The sequence below is a fragment of the Ambystoma mexicanum genome, chromosome 8, assembly GCF_040938575.1.
Source record: "Ambystoma mexicanum isolate Mex_15411 chromosome 8, UKY_AmexF1_1, whole genome shotgun sequence".
Classification (NCBI taxonomy): Eukaryota; Metazoa; Chordata; class Amphibia; order Caudata; family Ambystomatidae; genus Ambystoma; species Ambystoma mexicanum.
Genome location: NC_090929.1, coordinates 617,589,289 through 617,604,619, shown reverse-complemented (window position 1 = coordinate 617,604,619; position 15,331 = coordinate 617,589,289).

Here is a 15,331-nt window from a genome sequence, read left to right as displayed (position 1 = left end):
CATTCTTTTTGTCTTCATGTATGTATCTTCATATCGGTCTGGATTGCCATCTCAAAGTTGCCCATTTTCCTTCAAATTGCCCTCTTGTGGTACATGCTGTCAGATGACTGAGACATTTTACATCCTATGAAGATGTTTCTCTTGCAATTAATGTTCTTGCAGCATTCATAGCCTATGGCATGGGTGCACAACATACGGCCCGCGGGCCAGTTGCGGCCCGCCATGCCCTTTTGACCGGCCCGCGAGGCACAAAGACTTTCCTAATGGAGGGCGGCCCGTGGCCGCCCTCCATTAGGAAAGTCTTTGTTGTCTTCCGGGCCGGTGAAAACACTGGCCCTCATTGGCTCAGCACACACACGCATCACGTCTCTCCTACGAGCCACATAATGCGTGTGTGCTGCACCAATGGAGGGCCAGCACTGCGGCTGGCGTGGCCCATAAGGCTTGATGCCGGAAGGCATTTCAGCCTTGGACCACGCCAGCCGTAGTGCGATTCCAGCGACTTCCAGCTTACCTGCCTGCCTTCCAGCACGTCTCCGGTAAGTGGTCTGTTTGTGTTTGTGTGTCGGGTTTGTTTTGCTTTATGTTTGTGTGTATGAATGTTTGTGTTTGAATGTATTTTGAGTGTATGTTGAGATGCGGGGGTGGGGGGGGTGTCGGATGTGTATGAATGTTTGTGTTTGAATGTATTTGAGTGTATGTTGAGATGCGGGGGTGAAGGGGTGTGTCGGATGTGTATGAATGTTTGTGTTTGAATGTATTTGAGTGTATGTTGAGATGCGGGGGTGAGGGGGTGTGTCGGATTTGTATGAATGTTTGTGTTTGAATGTATTTTGTGTATATGTTGAGATGCGGGGGTGAGGGGGTGTGTCGGATGTGTATGAATGTTTGTGTTTGAATGTATTTTGTGTATATGTTGAGGTGAGGGGGTGTGTCGGATGTGTTTGAATGTTTGTGTTTGAATGTATTTTGTGTATATGTTGAGGTGAGGGGGTGTGTCGGATGTGTATGAATGTTTGTGTTTGAATGTATTTTGAGTGTATGTTGAGATGCGGGGGTGGGGGGGTGTGTCGGATGTGTATGAATGTTTGTGTTTGAATGTATTTTGTGTATATGTTGAGATGCGGGGGTGAGGGGGTGTGTCGGATGTGTATGAATGTTTGTGTTTGAATGTATTTTGTGTATATGTTGAGATGCGGGGGTGAGGGGGTGTGTCGGATGTGTATGAATGTTTGTGTTTGAATGTATTTTGAGTGTATGTTGAGATGCGGGGGTGGGGGGGTGTGTCGGATGTATGAATGTTTGTGTTTGAATGTATTTTGAGTATGTTGAGATGCGGGGGTGGGGGTGTGTGTCGGATGTGTATGAATGTTTGTATTTGAATGTATTTTGAGCGTATGTTGAGATGCGGGGGTGGGGGTGTGTGTCGGATGTGTATGAATGTTTGTGTTTGAATGTATTTTGAGTGTATGTTGAGATGCGGGGGTGGGGGGGTGTGTCGGATGTGTATGAATGTTTGTGTTTGAATGTATTTTGAGTATGTTGAGATGCGGGGGTGGGGGGGTGTGTCGGATGTGTATGAATGTTTGTATTTGAATGTATTTTGAGTGTATGTTGAGATGCGGGGGTGGGGGGGTGTGTCGGATGTGTATGAATGTTTGTGTTTGAATGTATTTTGTGTGTATGTTGAGATGCGGGGGTGGGGGGGTGTCGGATGTGTATGAATGTTTTGATTTGAATGTTTTTTGTGTGCTGAGTTGGGGGGTGGGGGTTCGGGTCTGTATGGGTGCTTGTTTGAGAGTTTGCTGATTTGGGGGGGTGGGGGGATCTGGGTCTGTATGGGTGCATGTTTGTGTGTGTGTCCTGAGTTGGGGGGGTGGGGGGTTCGGGTCTGTATGGGTGCATGCTTGAGTGTGTGTGTGCTGAGTTGGGGGTGGGGGTTTGGAGTTGGGGGGGTGGGGGGTTCGGGTCTGTATGGGTGCATGTTTGTGTGTGTGCTGAGTTGGGGGGTGGGGGTTCGGGTCTGTATGGGTGCATGTTTGTGTGTGTGTTGATTTGGGGGGTGGGGGGTTCGGGTCTGTATGGGTGCATGTTTGTGTGTGTGTTGATTTGGGGGGTGGGGGGTTCAGGTCTGTATGGGTGCATGCTTGAGTGTGTGTGTGTGCTGAGTTGGGGGTGGGGGGTTCGGGTCTGTATGGGTGCATGTTTGTGTGTGTGCTGAGTTGGGGGGGTGGGGGGTTCGGGTCTGTATGGGTGCATGCTTGAATGTGTGTGTGTGCTGAGTTGGGGGTGGGGGGGTTGGGGTCTGTATGGGTGCATGTTTGTGTGTGTGCTGAGTTGGGGGTGGGGGGTTCGGGTCTGTATGGGTGCATGTTTGTGTGTGTGTTGATTTGGGGGGTGGGGGGTTCGGGTCTGTATGGGTGCATGTTTGTGTGTGTGTTGATTTGGGGGGTGGGGGGTTCAGGTCTGTATGGGTGCATGCTTGAGTGTGTGTGTGTGCTGAGTTGGGGGTGGGGGGTTCGGGTCTGTATGGGTGCATGTTTGTGTGTGTGTTGATTTGGGGGGTGGGGGGTTCAGGTCTGTATGGGTGCATGCTTGAGTGTGTTTGGGGCATAGTGTTTGGTTGGGGGTGAGGGGGCCATGGGGCATAGTGTTTGGTTGGGGGTTAGGGGGGTGAGGGGGCCATGGGGCATAGTGTTTGGTTGGGGGTGAGGGGGCCATGGGGCATAGTGTTTGGTTGGCGGTGAGGGACAGGGGGCATAGTGTTTGGTTGGGGGTGGGGGCCATGGGGCATAGTGTTTGGGGGTGAGGGGGCCATGGGGCATAGTGTTTGTTTGGGGTTGGGAGCCATGGGGCATAGTGTTTGGTTGGCGGTGAGGGACAGGGGGCATAGTGTTTGGTTGGGGGTGGGGGCCATGGGGCATAGTGTTTGGTTGGCGGTGAGAGACAGGGGGCATAGTGTTTGCTTGGGGGATGAGGGACAGGGGGCATAGTGTTTGGTTGGAGGTGGGAGCCATGGGGCATAGTGTTTGGTTGGGGGTTTGGGGGGTGAGGGGGTCATGGGGCATAGTGTTTGGTTGGGGGTGAGGGGGCCATGGGGCATAGTGTTTGGTTGGCGGTGAGGGACAGGGGGCATAGTGTTTGGTTGGGGGTGAGGGGGCCATGGGGCATAGTGTTTGGTTGGGGGTGAGGGGGCTATGGGGCATAGTGTTTGGTTGGGGGTGAGGGGGCCATGGGGCATAGTGTTTGGTTGGGGGTGAGGGACAGGGGGCATAGTGTTTGCTTGGGGGGTGAGGGACAGGGGGCATAGTGTTTGGTTGGGGATGGGAGCCATGGGGCATAGTGTTTGGTTGGGGGTGAGGGGACCATGGGGCATAGTGTTTGGTTGGGGATGGGAGCCATGGGGCATAGTGCTGCACTCCAAGAGTGAACTCAATAATAAAGCTAAAACAGGCACAGTTAGGAGATGTACATCCTTTGCTTTTTTGAGGAAACCTGACACAACGAAGGCCATACTCCTCTTGGGTAACCCAAACAGCAAACTATAGCAGTCCAAAATAACGGAATGTCCAATCAAGGGTCAATAAAATATATATAATTTAATTAAACAGACGATATACAATAACTAAATCGAAATAAATGATAGCAATGGAAAATGTGTAGTACAAAATGTAAGTTTGAAATGCAATAAAAATCGTTACCCCTCAAAAACATATCTTTTTCCATGTGTTTAATACAAATTGGGGGTTGAAAAAGCCTCCTGACATGTCCCGCCTACCGCCCCGCCCACTTTTACTTTTCGGCCCACTATAGCCCTCATGTAAGGTACTTTCGGCCCTCTGTCAAAATCAGTTGTGCACCCCTGGCCTATGGTATTAATGAGCAGACATAACAACTATCTTCTGAAGTTCTTTCTCCCACCTCTTTCATGTGCTGGTACCATAGATTATTAGCTAGATGAACCGATTTATCTAATTGTCATCCTTAGTATCTCTCTTCATTTGAGAAAAATGTCTTTCAATATCAGGAATCAGTGGAGTTTTTGGACTCTTAATAGGGACAATGAGGATAACGGGAACAATGGAAGAGTCTTGTTTTGTTTTTCATCACTGGCCATAATGTGTGTGAATGCCAACATAATAAGGATAGCAGTTAAAATCAAAATACCACAAAAAGCTCCAATAATTATTCTCTGTATAGTACATCTTTTTCCTGGAGCTATAGTTCTTACCTCTTGGAACATTTTGATTTGTCTGATTATGTTTAACATACATCAATATGTCATGTGTCAATTATTGATAATCTATGAATTTAAAGCAAAAACTGCAAAATAATTGCAAATATAATTCTTAAAAGAATAGTGTTATTTTTAGGATTTCCAAGAAACGTTACTATATCAGTATGTCTTCTAATTAAAGCTGGTTAAGCGTGTAATAGGTATGAAAAGACTGCAAGTAAGAAAATGTGTACAATGGGTAGCATAAGAAAATAAAGTATTGTCCCTTTCTTCTGACTTCTCGTGCTTCTGTACCACTGTCTCTTGTTTCCTAGACTATGGAAGGCATTCCAAAATCACTGCAAGTCCACCAGTCCTTAAGAAATCCTAATCTAAAAGTGTTGCCTCTTCTTCCTTTATCTTCTCTTGATTTTTGGTTCTGGATCCTGTCTGCATACACTGAAATTCTTCACTCGCTTCAGTTGGGGTGGCTGCAGGAGAGTTCAAGGTTTCTCCTTTGTATGGTTTGATGTCATGTAGGTGTATCCATACTTTTCTACCTTTTAATTTTACCATGGTAGGGCTTACTTCCTCTGCTTCTTGAGGACCTTCAAAACAAGGGGTTCTCCCGGTATGAACAAATGTACGCACCAGCACCTGGTCCCCTGGGTATAAACTAAAGAGCTTGAGCATCTCTTCCAAATCAATGGAATGATTGTCTTTTTTATTTTCCCTTGACCCCTCCCGTCGGTTCTGGATCTGTTGGGACATAAAATAAACACTTTCAGTCATTGTTTTCAAATAATCATGCATTTCATCGCCTAAAGCCCTCTCTAAACTATGGGCATCTGTATTTGCCTTTGTTTGGGGAGTGAGAAGAGTTCTCATGTGGCGTCCATTCACCAAATCATGACGCGTCAGATGATGATCTGAGCCTGGCTGGTTCTGCAGCGCATATAGTGCAAGGGGTAGGGAATGAAGCAATCCCTTCATTAAAGTGGCTTTTATTTTTGCTATCCTTTCTTTCAAAAGATCATTTAATTTCTCACATATCCTATTTGCTTGCATATGATAAATTGAAGCAAACGTATGTTTAATGCCTAATAGCAGACCTATATTTTCAAATAGCTCATTTACAAAGTGCGGTGTGATGGAAAAATGAAGACTAAAGACGATTTACCCAATTTTACTTTTCATGTTTACACCATGTAGTGGAAATAACTAAAATTGCATTGTGGGGATGTTTTTCACAAAGTGCACATGGAGGCTATCCCCTGTGTTCAATTAACGTGGTCACCAGCATGAGCACCATTTTTCGATTTCGCTAACAGCTCAAACAAAAACAAAATATTTCATTCATCATAAATAAAAGTATTATTAACTTCTATGTTTTACCATTCACACTATTATTATGTCATTGGTTAATTCTTCTAAACCACCTTTTTGATTCCCACTCACAATATCCTATAACTCATTAATTCCTCATAGTCTTGTTATCCCTCTCATTCATGCCTGTTACTCATACCACTTCTAATCAGTGGTTGCTAATGACTTTTTTCTACAGTCAAAGTATCAATATTGAATTCGCAATCCTCATTTTTTCATTTAAGAACGGACAAAATCCATGCATGGATACAATTCACAAAGTACTTTGTACAAAATGAATATGTAACATGATATTGCAACGTATTTCAACCTAATGGGCTATTTATTTACGGCCAGTCTTCCTCAGGATTTCTTTTTATTTGTGAACGGACATCTAGGTGGGTTCTTTCTTGAGTTCTCCTGCACTATGACTAAATCATATATTTATTTACTGATAACATTGAAGCTCATTTTTGCCTCCATGAAACAGGAATCAGCAGCATAAAACCCTTGCCCGAGGCTTTCACACTGTTGTTTCTCTTCACAGCTCATTTTCTTATATTTGTATGGCAGAGAAGAGGGGCGGAATGCAACTTGAGTTTCTGCCACCTCACTTCCTGTCTGCCGTACAAATTCTCCAGCATTTTCATGCTGGTGCAAATAATGGCTGTTCCTGTGGGGTCCGCCTGCTTTATGCACCAGCAAAAGCAGGCAGACCCTATAAGGATCCTTTAAAATGCTGATTGCCATGTGTCCATTGCAGTCAGCCTTTATTTCATTTTCACGGCAGAGTGCAAAAGTGCACTACAAAAGGTGGCATTGAGGCCTGTATGCCGCCTTTGGCCTGCACCTTTGCACTCCATTGTGCAAATGACAAACATTTGGCGGCAGAAGCCGTTTACATTGTAGTGCTAACATAACGGCTCCCCGCCGCCAAACTATGAGCTCATTTAAAATGAGCTCCATTGTGACAAGCTTAAAAGAGGCTTTCTTCTTGAGCATACTCGCTATACTGCATGACAGCTTCAGAGGAGACATTTAGCTGTTGTAGGAAGTGATGACCATCTTAACTTGTTGCTCCCTGTTGCAAAGCCCATGAGCACATACATGATTTCACAGAAGGGATTCAACGTGGCACACAAATGACATCATGGGAGACATCAACCTCGGGCGCTGTGTTAAGATGGTCATCACTTTCCACCCAAGCTGAATTTCAAGGGTTTTGCTGTGATAAATCTGAACACCTTTCTCTCTGACCTGAAATTTATGTATGGTAACAGTCAATGCACTATTATTAAGGTGAAACCTTTGATCCGTTGCATTTGTGAAAAATTCTATTGCTAATAACTTTTGAGTGGTTTGACATACCTGTAGGACATTTTCAGAAAACCTTTCTTTTATCGGCTCTCAGAAACTGGAATGTTCGACGTACATTTGTTGAATAGTGTAACAATTATATAGCATGAGATTAAGGTGTGTTTTTACCGTTTTGCATTGGTTTTCACATATGGAAAATGCACAGTCATTGAACAGGCTCAAAGCCTAACATTTGTTGCAGGAGAAGTTCAAGGAGTTGCAGACGTTTTACTATATAATTTGTAGATATTGGGGTGGCCCGGGTACCAAAATCTTTTTTATATCTCCCGTGGTGAATTGCAGCAACTGAGCCTTATCAGAAATGAAAATCTTCAATTTCTTTTTTCTATTCTCACAAGATTGGGAAATTACAAAATACTCACGATTATGTTAGAAGGGAGTGAACGGTATATTTGCCTTCAGGGGGATGTAGGGACGGTGAAACAGCAGCAATTTGGAAGTTTTAGAGTTCGTAGTCGGTTAGGGATACTATTTCTTTCCATTGTTTTTTTCTTTTTGGGAGAAAGCTGACATGCTGACGAGAATTTGCTTTGCTTTTGAAGTGTATCATGGGAATACGAGCGTGGTCAAAATTATATTGGGCGGGGGTGGGAGCGTTGTGGCCTTCTTGTAGATATCATTGATCCTATGCACAAGCACTGTAATGTGTTTTCAAGTGCCAGAACATCTTACACAAAAAATCTCCCAAGAACATGGGGGATCACAAATTAACCATTTTCATATTGTATGCTAAACCATACCAAATACTGTACGCATTCCCGTCCTTACCCTGCATTATTACCAAGTGGCCACTGACCAATCCTGCAGGCTATGGCCAGCAGGCCACGGACATGTAATGGGGGAAACCCTATGGTGTGTAGCTAAGAAGAATACTGATAATATTGAGTATGACATCTCTCATGGTAGGAAAAGAAAAACCTTAGCACCAGAGCTTTTATGAGATATAGAATTTAAAAAAACTTGAAATTAAGTGAGAGTGTTTGGGACTACGCCACCTTAAGACTGAGCCTCTCCATTGCAGTCCTTAAGCACTTTGATGACATTACAGATGGCATTGCAGATGACATCACAGACATCAGTTGTTGCATCACTTATTACATCATCAATGACATCATTAGAAACTAGAGCACCCTGATGGCATCACACAAGACATCACTGATGATATCACAAAGGATATCATACGCAGCTACCCGTCACAGTAAACAATTCTCTTATTCTATTTCAAGACATAGGTCCAACATTTTATAGGTTTATGTGTAGTCCATGCTACGAGTGATGTGGCAACTTGGCACCAGGCCATGGTCACAGGCTATGGCCAGTGGCTCACTGACCCGCTATGAGAGTCGTCAGTGTGCTCCAGTTTTCAGGGATGTCATCGATGAGGTATTAAGTGATGTCATAAGTGATGTCACTGATCTCATCAGTGTACTCATGGGCTGAGCACACGGGGGCTCAGAGCTAAGGTTGCTTAGCTTCTAACACTGCCAATACACGTTCTTCACGCTCTTTGTGTTTACTTGATTTTGCCATTTGTGAAAGTCATTCACTTACACATGCTCAAGGCTTTTGCAGGATTTAGTGGCGATTGCTTAACACCTCAGTCAGTAGGTCCAAAGAAACGTTAAGCATCAGGACAGAAATAGTTCTCCATTCAGCAGCTTTTCAAGAGTGGTGGGGTATGACATACAAGTCTGACTTGTATGCAGTGTGCAACACCAGGCCCTCCTAGGCTGGTCAGCATCCAAATAATAGAATGCTCTTTGTCACAAGGACACCTTCCAATGTGGCTCAATTTTGGAAGCAGACCTCTTAATCAACAGCCATGGTAAGAGGCGATCTGGTCACTCACTACAAAGAGACACCAAGATCCCAAACATTGTGTAAGAGGTTTCTCAGTAGGGTAAGCCAATGAACAGAGAAAACCTTGCAGGCTCACCAATCTTAAAGTGGCTTCTAATGGTTGTCACCTCAAAGGGGAAAGATGTGGTGTCAGCAGACAACAATTCTTGTGCAGAGCTGTTTTACTTATGTCTCAGCATCAGCAAGCTCCTCGTAGGCAAGATGCCTTCTCGTAGGCAAGGTGGACCTGGATATGAATTTGAAGTGACTATTTATTAGTAAGTGTTGTCGCCTCAAAGATGTGTCCAAGTTCAGAGTGCTGGCACTGCCCCCTGCGTTCAGGTTGCTGGCTTTCCAGCACTTGACAAAATGCTTCTCCACAGGTCCTTGTTGGCAAGCGCACAGCAGATTCAACCAATTCCTAGTTCATGAGCGAGCCGCTAGACGGACAATCATACAGCTACTCTTGACAAGTAATGTATTGCCATCCAGGGGTTTCCATAGTGAAAGGAAGCTATTATCTTCGTTTCTACCATTCAGAAATTTCCCAATTGACAGCTGTCGTCCTGCAGTCTTTGCAGGGGACTTTCCTTTGGCATCATGTAACACCAGCTTTTTAAAGCTGCTCTGTGTTACCACTACTCAGTATCACATCTGTCTCAGGCAGTATTGCCTTCACAGTAGGGAGGCCGTGCAGGAGGTTAACAAGGTGTGAACACTCCCAAACAGCCGTCTTTGATTTCCATTCAGCAGTGACCTACTGTCACTTTCCCAGTGCAGGGAGCATTCTTTGATGGACACAAGCTTGCGACTTCTACCTTTCTTAAGCTTAGGAAAGCAGAAAATGCAGTATTCATGGTTGTTTGTCTTCATTTGGGATTGCTAGTATTTGGGTTTCTTGTGGCAAAAATTCAATGATGGCATAACCTCAATTAATAGGAAAAAGCTGCTATCACCTACTGAACAACTGGAAACAATATTTACTGAACGGTAGCTTCCACCTTTTAAAGAATGCAAAACAAAAATGCAAACACTCTGTTCATGGTTTAGCGTTCCGTCCAAAATTTCGAGCAAAATCGGAAAGGTTTCACAGCTGAGGTTTTAATTTAATTTCACAAATATCCTGTCAGTCAGTCTTTTGTACCACAGATTATCCTACACATGCTGAGTGTAAAAAATTATAAGAGTCTTAAAATTCGTAATGGTAAGTTCATTTACGGAATACTAAACTAGAGATATATATGTATGCTACGTAAGTACACATAATTAAAAGGCTCGCCCAGAACATGAATAGGGTTGACTGCCTGTTTGACTGATACAGTTATCCCTACCTAGCTTACTTTGGCTGTTGCTTGGGGGTCTCAGTGGTACCTGCTGCTTTAGAGGGAGCAAGGAACAAGGCTACAGCCCCTGCATTGTAATGTGCTGGAATTGAGCAGGAAAGGGATCTATGGGCCTCATTACACGGTACGTGGTAACCATGGCGCTATTAGCGCCATGGTTGCCGCCGGTACGTACCGAGTCCACCATGGTGAATGGCGGAATTACCGCCCTATTCCAAGGTGTGTGGGGCCGGTAATTCCCCATTCACCATGGCACTTCCCCATTCCCATTTGAGCCCCCACAGGGCTCAATGGGAATGGGGAAGGCGGCAATTACGGTACCGCAAATTGCGGTACCGTTATTGCCTCCAAGGTCCCTTTGCGGGCCCGTTCCTTGAGGTCGGGTCCCGCAAAGGGACCTCTTAGTAAGGCGGTAAGGGTTTACCGGTACCGGTACCCTTACCGGTAACGGTAAACCCTTACCGCATTCCGTGTAATGAGACCCTATGTGTATCCACCAAGGGGCTCATTACGAGTTTCGTGGTAATCCCACCCCGGTGGAATGACTGTTACCGCCGTGGTATCCGGTGTAAATACAGCCGTATTACAAGTCGAAGGGAGCACGCACAGACTGCTGGCGTTAACGGTAATTCCGTCTGGTGGAATGACCGCTGTAAATGGGTTTCTGGCAGTAATTCTACCCAGAATCGCCAGAATTACCGTTACCACCATCACGAACAGAGGAATTACTGAATTGCAATTCTGCCAAAAATTGGCAGAATTACCACCAGGCGGAAATAGCCTCCCCTTGAAAAGGGGAAATGAATCAGTGGCCATTTTGGAAAAACACTTTCCACTGAATAATCAAGTTGTAGCAACCATCTGCAACGTGAGGGGAGACATCCAAAACCTGTGTGCCCTAAATGAGGCAGCACAGGCCCAAATTTACGGAGACGGATCTAACAGTCTTGGCCGACAAAGTGGTGGCAAACTCTTATAAGCATGACAATCCGAAGGGCCAGAATGGAAGATGCCAGTCACCGGGTGGCCAGCCCCCAGGAGGGCCTGTGACTTCTACGTGTGAACAGATATTCTTTTTAAACAGCCATTTAAACGTTATCCAGCTGACATCTTCATGGATACAGGTGCCTCAACACTGGACCTAGTTGATTAATGATAAAAACCCAGCTGTGCTTATGTCATTAGAGACACGAATAGTAACATTAGCCACAAAGCAAACTTGTATCCATGCACAAAGTTACATGGACACACACGAAGAACATGCTTACACTGTTCTGTAGATAAGCCCCGGAGGATAGCTCAGGGGCAACATGCTCACCTTGGAAGCAAGATGACACGGAGCATCACAGGTTCTATCCCTGGGTCTGCGCTTAGAAACCTCTGGGTATTACGTGTGTTATAAACAGCCTATCATATCATATCACAGAGAACAGATACATATACATAATGTCAAAACCTTTCTTATTTTATCTCATTAGCCAAACACGGAAAAGCAAGAAAGCAAGAGATGCAGAGCAAGTTTGCAGCCGCTTATTGCAACTAACCATATGGAACTACAGGGTCGTATAAGGAACCTGGAAGAGCCAAGTACCACTAACTTTTAACGAAAACAATACAATATAGACATATAGAAATCATAGCATAACTATACTAGAGTTACATGAAGTCACAGGCCTCATACTAAGGGAAACAGATTTTACAGCACGCTGCATACAGCTGCCTCTTCCGTCGCAACGCCCGTAGGGCGGTGAGCTGCCCCACAGAGGCCTATTCACATGGTGGTGCACCCCATGCACAGGCCATCGGGACCCGCTTTGGAAATATCCTGCCCGGGGTTTGTGAGGAGCCCAGTAGACCAGAAGGGCAGTGTGGCAGTTTTGGGGAGAGCCGGTGGCTGAGCAGCATCATTGGATCATAGAGTGTAAGTATTGACTCAGCTACACAGCAATTGAGGGGGGGCGGTAAAAAGATGTCGGGTGTGGGATGGTGATGAGTATTGTTAAGTATTGTTGAAATATTGTTCAGTATTGTGAAGTATAGGGGAGAAAGGAGCGGAGGTAAAAGGTTCAGGCGATTATCCTAGACTATTGACATAAGGGTACGGATGACAAACATTATGTAAATATTGGATTTCCTGTGTATTGGGCGTTTTAGCTTGGGTCATGGATAATGGTATCCCTGTGTATAGGGCTTAAGCAAATGGAGCTAGATTGAACTGTAGAAGGTGTTCTTCCAGTTAAGTCTCGCTGAGGCCTTTTATCTACAAGGCGACACTGTAGGTACAGATTGAACATGTGAAATATTGGTATCCCCTGTTAGGAGGCAAAACAACGGCCGTGGGTATATATTGAGTGTGTCTTTGAAAATATCAATATAATGGGACAATGTCGTTGTGAGCACTGTTAGTGGTTTTTGTCATTCATTTACTGATTGTAGAGGTGAGGTCACAAGTAAAAAACTGTGTATAGGTCTAGGAGAGCACGAGGAGGTGCAGAATTCGGTTTTGATAGTCAAAGATTGACAGAGTAGACTGTTCTGTGGCAGTGCGCCTGAGAAGTTGGTCGGGGGCCAAGAAGGCTTGTGATGTTGTGAAAAGAACTGGTTATCTGCGAAATTGAAACAAAATAAGATCAACTGTATTTTTGTGTGTTAATAACAACAGGAGTGTTGAAAATCTCGACTTGACGTCAAGTAAGTATTAAAAGGCAATGGGCCTCATTCCGAGTATGGCGGTAAGGGATAGCGGCCACCGGTAACGAGACCGGTGGCGGTGATCCCTTACCGCCATACTCCGAGTTCCCTTTGCGCCCTCGCCCTTAACGCCTGCTTTGAGCAGGTGTTAAAGTCGAGGGCGCAAAGGGGCCTCCAAGCCAATAACGGTGACCGTAATGAACGGTCACCGTTATTTGCATCTTCTCCATTCCCATTGAGCCCTATGGGGGCTCATTTGGGAATGGGGAAGAGCCTTGGTGAATGGGGAATTACCGCCCTGCCAACCTTGGAATGGGGCGGTAATTCCGCCATCCACCAAGGCGCTGCCGGTCCGGGTACGGCGTCAACCAAGGCGTTAATAGCGCCATTGGTTAGCGCCGTACTCGGAATGAGGCCCAATGTATTGTGATAAAGGTGCGGGGACACACACCCCTACAGCATCTATGCAAGGCCAATCCGTGTTATAAGGACAGGATATGTAAATATAGCTCAGAATGGACACAAAGCACAGAGGGTGAATTGTCCAAGCCATGGCCAAAAGGCGGGAGTCTCTCCAAACATGTGCAGCAACCATTACACACACACATATAAGAGTTTTATAAGGGGACAAAGTTGAGCAATCCCATGACAATATTCGAGCTCTGGAAGATGTTCCAGGACAACGGAGGGGATGTGGCGTGGCATCAATGGATGCTGAACCAACAGAAGACCCCGGGCGAAAAGCCCTCGGCCTCCGTTTCCCCACCTCCTCCTGAACATGGGAACAAAGGGACTACAGCAGGAGCCCAGGGATTATACCCGATACGAGAGTTAAGAACAGAGGAAGGGTACACAAATCCAATATTCAAACCTCCACCATAAACCAAGTGGGAGGGGCAGAAAAGGGTCAGCAAGCAGGAGGGGGAGCAATGAGTGCAGGAGGTGGAAAAGGTGTGTGCATCGAAATGGAGAAAAGTACACAGGGATGTGACCTGGGAACAGAAGAAAGGAGGGGGGGCTTGCGAATATATTATCGAACCAGTGGTTGGGAGGACAAATATTACTGAAATTAGACGGGAAAACAGCAGGAGAAACAGGAGGGGTGAATAAAGAAGAAGAAACAGGTAGAAAGGAACCTAGTGAAGAACGAGAATGTGCAGAGATAATGGAAGAGGTGGGGAGACAAGAAAAATAGGAAAGTGAGGAACGCGAGAGAGTGCGAAGAGAAAAGCAAAAGGCAGAAGAGAATGAGTGGGAGCAGCGAGAGATGAGGAGAAAGAGGTAGCTCAGGCAGAAGAAGAGAAGGAAAAGCAGGTTTTGATAAAGAGGGAGAGGAGGAAGTTAAAAATAGAGAGGCTCGTAGGAGGGTGCAAACTCAAGGAGGAGGAGGAACGTGCTGGGACTAGAAAATGTTAACAACAACGAAGGTAGAGATGAGCAAGTAGGGTGAGATCACGGCAGGAAAAGTGATAGGACAGCTACGCCACCAGACAAACCCAATACTGGGTCCTCCGTGAGGGGGCCCTGCGAGAACTTAATTGACATAGAAAGGGAACTACAGGGAGCAAAGGCACTGAGGAGCCTGAGCTTCCATGACAACATTGACAGTGACCTGGGCGACACCGAGTCAGAAGATGACTTGATAGGGAGTGAGGACGAGGGAGTAGGGTGACCTGTTTGTCGATCGACAGGGAAGCACACCGATCGATGCCCAACATGGGGAGCAGAGAGAGACACGGGGATTGCAGGGCGAAAAGGATGAGAGACCATGTCAGTCTAGGGTTGCATTGTACAGCATGGATAACGTAACTCTGTGAACCCGTAGGCCCTTTAAGATGAGGTAGCAGTATCTGAGATGGATGGGGATGCAGATCTTACTCATACATCAATAATCAGACTTACTCAGGAAGTTTGGCAAAATCACAGCTGTTTTAATAACATTTGTTGAAACAAGGAGTACAACAGGCATCAATGAACACTACACAGCACAATCTCAATACATTTCATAAAAAACAATACTTTTATAACAAAACTCATCATATGTATCGTCGTACTATATGGCAAAACCTACAAGGGATGTGATAGGCTTAAAGGGAACATCTAAGTATACTTTCTATAAGGGTGGGGATCGTGATTGGGTCTCTAAGGTCAGGTGTACAACTAAGCCCACCCCAAGTGCAAGTCATCTTCCGTGTTAGACTAATACACAATGTTCTATTGGCTTCTTAAAATATAGGGCTCTTTACTACGTGGCCCTCTACAATTGCTTTGCATGCTTGTACCCTTCTGGAATATTCCACTTGCTAGCAGCACGCACAAATGTACCCTGGGGTTGGCCTGGTCATGCCTCCCCACCCAATTAGCCCAACATCCGTCATCACTCCTGCTGTCTGCCATTCAATTACTTCATTTAAACTTGGCCTTATGAAGGCTCACTGTGCCTGAGAATAAATGTTGAGGACCCATTTACCCATGGTGGGAGGAGGAGCAGTTCCCAGCG